At 47.5% G+C, this 6,408-nt stretch overlaps 1 non-coding gene across 1 annotated transcript; it reads left to right on the top strand.

Moving 5' to 3' along the window:
* The first annotated feature begins 2,675 nt into the window (after positions 1-2,675).
* LOC131270496 (5.8S ribosomal RNA) lies at positions 2,676-2,830 on the top strand. Its single transcript, XR_009179560.1, has one exon. It is a non-coding gene; the product is annotated as a 5.8S ribosomal RNA (ribosomal RNA).
* Positions 2,831-6,408: the final 3,578 nt, after the last annotated feature.

Genomic DNA, 6,408 nt, shown 5'->3' with positions numbered 1-6,408 from the left:
CGGCGGTCCTGGGTAAGATAGTTAGTTCTAGCTTGCCCTATGTGGAAGAGGACACAATACTTAATACTTAGAGTACAAGCATAAAGGAACACGGACCAAGCCGTACCGAGAGAATCGGTACTAGAGCCCTCGCGGTTCTACATTGTGAGCCCTCGTGGTTCAAACTAGATACTTTATGCAAGGCGTACTCAAAACTGTGGTGTGAAGTATAAAGTATAGTCCTCATCTGGTCCACGCTGCTTCGGCGGTCCTGGGTAAGATAGTTAATTCTAGCTTGCCCTATGTGGAAGAGGACACAATACTTAATACTGTGGTGTAATGGACAAGGTATAGTCCTCCACTGGTCCACGCTGCTCCGGCGGTCCTGGGTAAGATAGTTCATTCTAGCTTGCCCTATGTGGAAGAGGACTCAATACCCTACCTGTTGAGCTTGAAACAAAGTCATCACTTGGGCATGCTCATATTGCCATACAATATTCCATTATCTACTAATGAGCATGCAGCTATATGATTATAACCTGTAAACGATTACCCCGCCGTAGTTCAGCGCTTCAACCAAGTGATGACTTCAGTATGGCTAGTGTGTGAAGTATAAAGTATAGTCCTCCCCTGGTCCACACTGCTTCGGCGGTCCTGGGTAAGATAGTTAGTTCTAGCTTGCCCTATGTGGAAGAGGACACCATACTTAATACTGTGGTGTAATGAACAAAGTATAGTCCTCCACTGGTCCACGCTGCTTCGGCGGTCCTGGGTAAGATAGTTAGTTCTAGCTTGCCCTATGTGGAAGAGGGCATACAAGACAAAGTATAGTTCTCCCCTGGTCCACGCTGCTTCGGCGGTCCTGGGTAAGATAGTTAATTCTAGCTTGCCCTATGTGGAAGAGAGCATACATGAACCAAGAACGAAGGTTATGATCGAGGAATGATTCGACAACTAACCGATGGTATGAAATGTGAAGAATTCAAGCAAGCACACAATCAAGTCATCACTTGGGCATGCTCGATAGCCAACCCTATGACATTAACCTAGTAGAGCATGCGAAAACCAATATATATGTAAACGATGCCCCTCCCTAGTTCAGCGCTTCAACCAAGTGATGACTTCAGAATGGCTAAATCAAATCGGTTCAAAACATACCATCGGTACCCTATTGAAACACACAAGTCGATATCAAACCTCATGATTGTGTAGTCCTCCACTGGTCCACACTGCTCCGGCGGTCCTGGGTAAGATAGTTCATTCTAGCTTGCCCTATGTGGAAGAGGGCACATTACTCAATACTGTGGTGTTATGAACAAAGTATAGTCCTCCACTGGTCCACGCTGCTTCGGCGGTCCTGGGTAAGATAGTTAGTTCTAGCTTGCCCTATGTGGAAGAGGGCATACAAGACAAAGTATAGTTCTCCCCTGGTCCACGCTGCTTCGGCGGTCCTGGGTAAGATAGTTAATTCTAGCTTGCCCTATGTGGAAGAGAGCATACATGAACCAAGAACGAAGGTTATGATCGAGGAATGATTCGACAACTAACCGATGGTATGAAATGTGAAGAATTCAAGCAAGCACACAATCAAGTCATCACTTGGGCATGCTCGATAGCCAACCTCATGACATTAACCTAGTAGAGCATGCGGAAACCAATATATATGTAAACGATGCCTCCCTAGTTCAGCGCTTCAACCAAGTGATGACTTCAGAATGGCTAAATCAAATCGGTTCAAACCATACCATCGGTATCCTATTGAAACACACAAGTCGATATCAAACCTCATGATTGTGTAGTCCTCCACTGGTCCACGCCGCTTCGGCCGTCCTGGGTAAAATGGAACATTCCAGCTTGCCCTATGTGGAAGAGGGCACATTACTCAATACTGTGGTGTGAAGTATAAAGTTCAGTTCTCCCCTGGTCCACGCTGCTTCGGCGGTCCTGGGTAAGATAGTTCATTCTAGCTTGCCCTATGTGGAAGAGGACACTTCATACTTCGTCTCTAAGCGGCGGCTTGACTCCTCCCTACGGGGAACGGGTTTACGCGCACAGCGGCGGCTTACGCACTATGGCAGTCATGGATGCCTTACGTTTCTATGAAAAGTGTGTTCCTCCCCTGGTCCACGCTGCTTCGGCAGTCCTGGGTAAGATAGTTAGTTCTAGCTTGCCCTATGTGGAAGAGGACACGTAGACTTACTGTGGTGTGAAGTATAAAGTTCAGTTCTCCCCTGGTCCACGCCGCTTCGGCCGTCCTGGGTAAAATGGATTCATCCAGCTTGCCCTATGTGGAATGAGGACACTTTATGCTTCGTCTCTAAGCGGCGGCTTGCTCCTCCCTACGGGGAACGGGTATACGCGCACAGCGGCGGCTTACGTTATGGCAGTCATGGATGCCTTACGTTTCCATGAAAAGTGTGTTCCTCCCCTGGTCCACGCTGCTTCGGCAGTCCTGGGTAAGATAGTTAGTTCTAGCTTGCCCTATGTGGAAGAGGACACGTAGACTTACTGTGGTGTGAAGTATAAGGTTCAGTTCTCCCCTGGTCCACGCCGCTTCGGCCGTCCTGGGTAAAATGGATTCATCCAGCTTGCCCTATGTGGAATGAGGACACTTTATGCTTCGTCTCTAAGCGGCGGCTTGCTCCTCCCTACGGGGAACGGGTATACGCGCACAGCGGCGGCTTACGCAAGTTAGTCACCCTCGGCAGTGGATCACTCGGCTCATGGATCGATGAAGACCGCAGCTAACTGCGCGTCATAATGTGAACTGCAGGACACATGAACATTGATAAGTTGAACGCATATTGCACGTCGTGGGAACCTACCATGATGTACAGATGACTGAGCGCTTATATTTGAGAAATGTATCGCATACATTTAACTACGCCGTGACACCCGTCACGAGACGTGCACCATGATGTTAACTAGGGTCGCGACGACCCGCTAGCATTAAAGAACCCGTGGTTTACAATATACTGGCATTGGAATTCGAAGTATTTAGAGCGTCCGTGTTCCCGCGTGAGGCGGAAGTACGAGGAGAAGGCGTGCTTGTGGTGTCTGTGGTGGTGTTTACTGATGTCTAGCTTCAGCTTATTTATTTATTTAAATAGAAGCGAAGATGTCAAAGTAGCGTCGAAGCAGCAGCGGTAGCACAAATGATTCAAGTATGGAAGTTGACCAAAGGAACACAAACAAACTAGCGTATGGGCAATGGAAGGTATCAGTGAGTTAAACCACACGCGGGCTAACAGCCCGTTAACCGAGTCCAACGGTACATATTGTTCTACACAAAGACTTTATGTTAGGGGTTCAAGCCCCATAGTACTCAAACGGTGACAGTAGCAAATATCCCAAAACGAACGTGAATCTTATTCACAAGAGTACGAACATAAAGGAACACGGACCAAGCGTACCGAGAGAATCGGTACTATAGAGCCCTCGTGGTTCTACACAAAGACTTTATGTTCGGGGTTCACACCCCAAATCGAACGTGGAATTTACTTTCTGATGGTCATGCGGTCGTCCAAAGGGGTCTAGTATCCTGGGATGACAAGCATCACGGGCACAGCTCGTATCAAAACAGTCGAAGAGGCCCGCGAAAGCTTGCTTTCCATGGCTATGCGATGCACAAATTGAGTTTACTCACCGTAGTATAAAACGAACGAACCGAACCTATCCGAGTAGGGATAATGGGCGCAGTAACATACTTCTGTGACCCAGCGAGAGTTGAACGAGGTGACATGAACTGTCAGTGGCTTATATCAGATGGGATACATACATGAGATTGCTTTCAAATCTACACTCGAAAACCTAACCAAGTAAAAGCGAACGTGGGGAGGATTCGAAACCGGTAACGAAATCTTAAGCTGGAAAGAGTCATCACTATGGATACATATTATGCGAAACCAATCAAGTGCTCAGTACTGATCCAAAACCTAAGAGCACTAGTGAACACCTTATTCTCACCCTAGTTCACATCCAAGTGATCGACCACGTGTGTGAAGCAAAGACCAATCGAATTCCTCAATGGACTGAACACTATGAACAAATGGCCAAAAACGTTATAACTATCCAAACATCCTACTATCTAGCGAAAGTCATCACGATGGAACCATACAATGATCTTAACCTATAGCGCTCACCTATTCCTACCCAGAGTGCAAGTGAACATATTGCTCACCCTAACCAGTTCACATCCACGTGATCGACTAACATACCGAAGTTACCACAAGTCAAAGTTATACGTTTACAAGCGCAAGACCAATCGAAAACCCCGAAAGCAATCTCGACCCAAAATGTATTATCCGTGAGTGTAGTCGAGTCTCGTACTCGTCATCTGTAATCGTCGGATAGAATATCCAGTACACGGTTGTCTTTCCAAATGAAATCTACATACAGAACTCGCTCTTGGCAAATGGGTGGCATTGGCGCAATCAGGAGCGAGTTCCCGTCCGGGTGCCAAGTGATTGGCAAATGTCTGGGGGAAAGCAACCATATATTGATTTGTCTGTTAGTGTACTGGGTGTTTGAGGTATGTAGTATCCACGCTTGGTTGGGTGTGTCAGAGGACCATGGATGCGTTCACAACCCCAATTGGGGTACATCGGGAATGATTTTGTGGAACCGATGTGCCCGGCACACACTAAGTTTTGTTGCAAGTTAATAGTGTGCCATGTCCGGGGGGGTTGTGATTAAACTCTGGTGAATTGCGTACTGTGGTGATTGGGGTATGAAAGCCCCGCAGTTGCAATGATCGGACGCGCCTAGCGTGTCCTTTAGTTGATGGTAGGGAAATGAAGGCCCTTGTCAGCTCACCTAAGTATTCATGGAAGTTTGGCATAAGGTCGCTGTGGTAGGGGTATGAAGGCCCCGTCAGCGCATGCACAATCGGGCGCACGAGCGCTTAGCGGAGTCGAATGCCGCTCAAGTGCCTGTCCGGTGCATCGGGTGTGTGTGATACGAGGGCAATGAGGTTCGCACGGGGGCTCGCCTCCCGTGTGCTACCGGACTTGACAACATATAGAACGTGGTGTTTGCTCCTCCGGGTGCAATGGGACAATGAACATTCGAACGCAAAGTCGGAATTCTGGTTGATCCTACCAGTAATATACGCTCGTCTCAAAGGTTAAGCCATGCATGTCTAAGTACAAACAGATTTAATGTGAAACCGCATAAGGCTCAGTATAACAGCTATAATTTACGAGATCATCAACCTAGTTACTTGGATAACTGTGGAAAATCTAGAGCTAATACATGCAACATGCCAGGACCCTCGCGGGAACTGGTGCACTTATTAGTCAAACCAATCGCGGGTTCTCCGTGTCATTGAGTTGAAGTCTGGATAATGATGCTGATCGTATGGTCTCGCACCGACGACAGATCTCGCAAATATCTGCCCTATCAACTATGGATGGTAGTATAGAGGACTACCATGGTTGCAACGGGTAACGGGGAATCAGGGTTCGATTCCGGAGAGGGAGCCTGAGAAATGGCTACCACATCCAAGGAAGGCAGCAGGCGCGTAAATTACCCAATCCCGGGACGGGGAGGTAGTGACGAGAAATAACAATATGAAACTCTTTAATGATGTTTCATAATTGGAATGAGTAGAGCATAAATCCTTCTACGAGGATCAAGTGGAGGGCAAGTCTGGTGCCAGCAGCCGCGGTAATTCCAGCTCCACTAGCGTATATTAAAATTGTTGCGGTTAAAACGTTCGAAGTTGATACTTGTCCAACACAGTCCGGCTCCGCCGACCCGGTCAACCCGTGGTCGGTGGGCCAAGTCGGAATCTGGTTGCGACTCAATGGTGTGGTAGGGCACCAAGTCTGTGTCATGGTGTGCCCTTCAACGGGTGCAAGTGTAACATAGAGCTCGACCGCTCACGTTTACCTTGAACAAATTAGAGTGCTTAAAGCAGGGTGCCCAAACGCCCTAGAATAATCTTGCATGGAATAATGGAATACGACCTTGGTCTAATCTTTCATTGGTTTGTACTCAGACCGGAGGTAATGATTAACAGAAGTAGTTGGGGACACTAGTATTACGGCGCGAGAGGTGAAATTCGTAGACCGTCGTAAGACTAACTAAAGCGAAGGCATTTGTCAAGGATGCTTTCTTTAATCAAGAACGAAAGTTAGAGGATCGAAGGCGATTAGATACCGCCCTAGTTCTAACCGTAAACGATGCCAACTAGCAATTGGGAGACGCTACAACCAGGTGCTCTCAGTAGCTTCCGGGAAACCAAAGTCAGGTTCCGGGGGAAGTATGGTTGCAAAGTTGAAACTTAAAGGAATTGACGGAAGGGCACCACAATGAAATGGAGCTTGCGGTTCAATTTGACTCAACACGGGAAAACTTACCAGGTCCGAACTTATGGAGGTGAGACAGATTAATAGCTCTTTCTCAAATTTAAGGGTAGTGGTGCAT

The sequence above is a fragment of the Anopheles coustani genome (genome assembly GCF_943734705.1).
Source record: "Anopheles coustani chromosome X unlocalized genomic scaffold, idAnoCousDA_361_x.2 X_unloc_35, whole genome shotgun sequence".
In the NCBI taxonomy this organism is placed as follows: Eukaryota; Metazoa; Arthropoda; class Insecta; order Diptera; family Culicidae; genus Anopheles; species Anopheles coustani.
The sequence above is the reverse complement of the archived record's forward strand: the minus strand, read 5'-3'. Positions and strand labels throughout refer to the sequence as shown.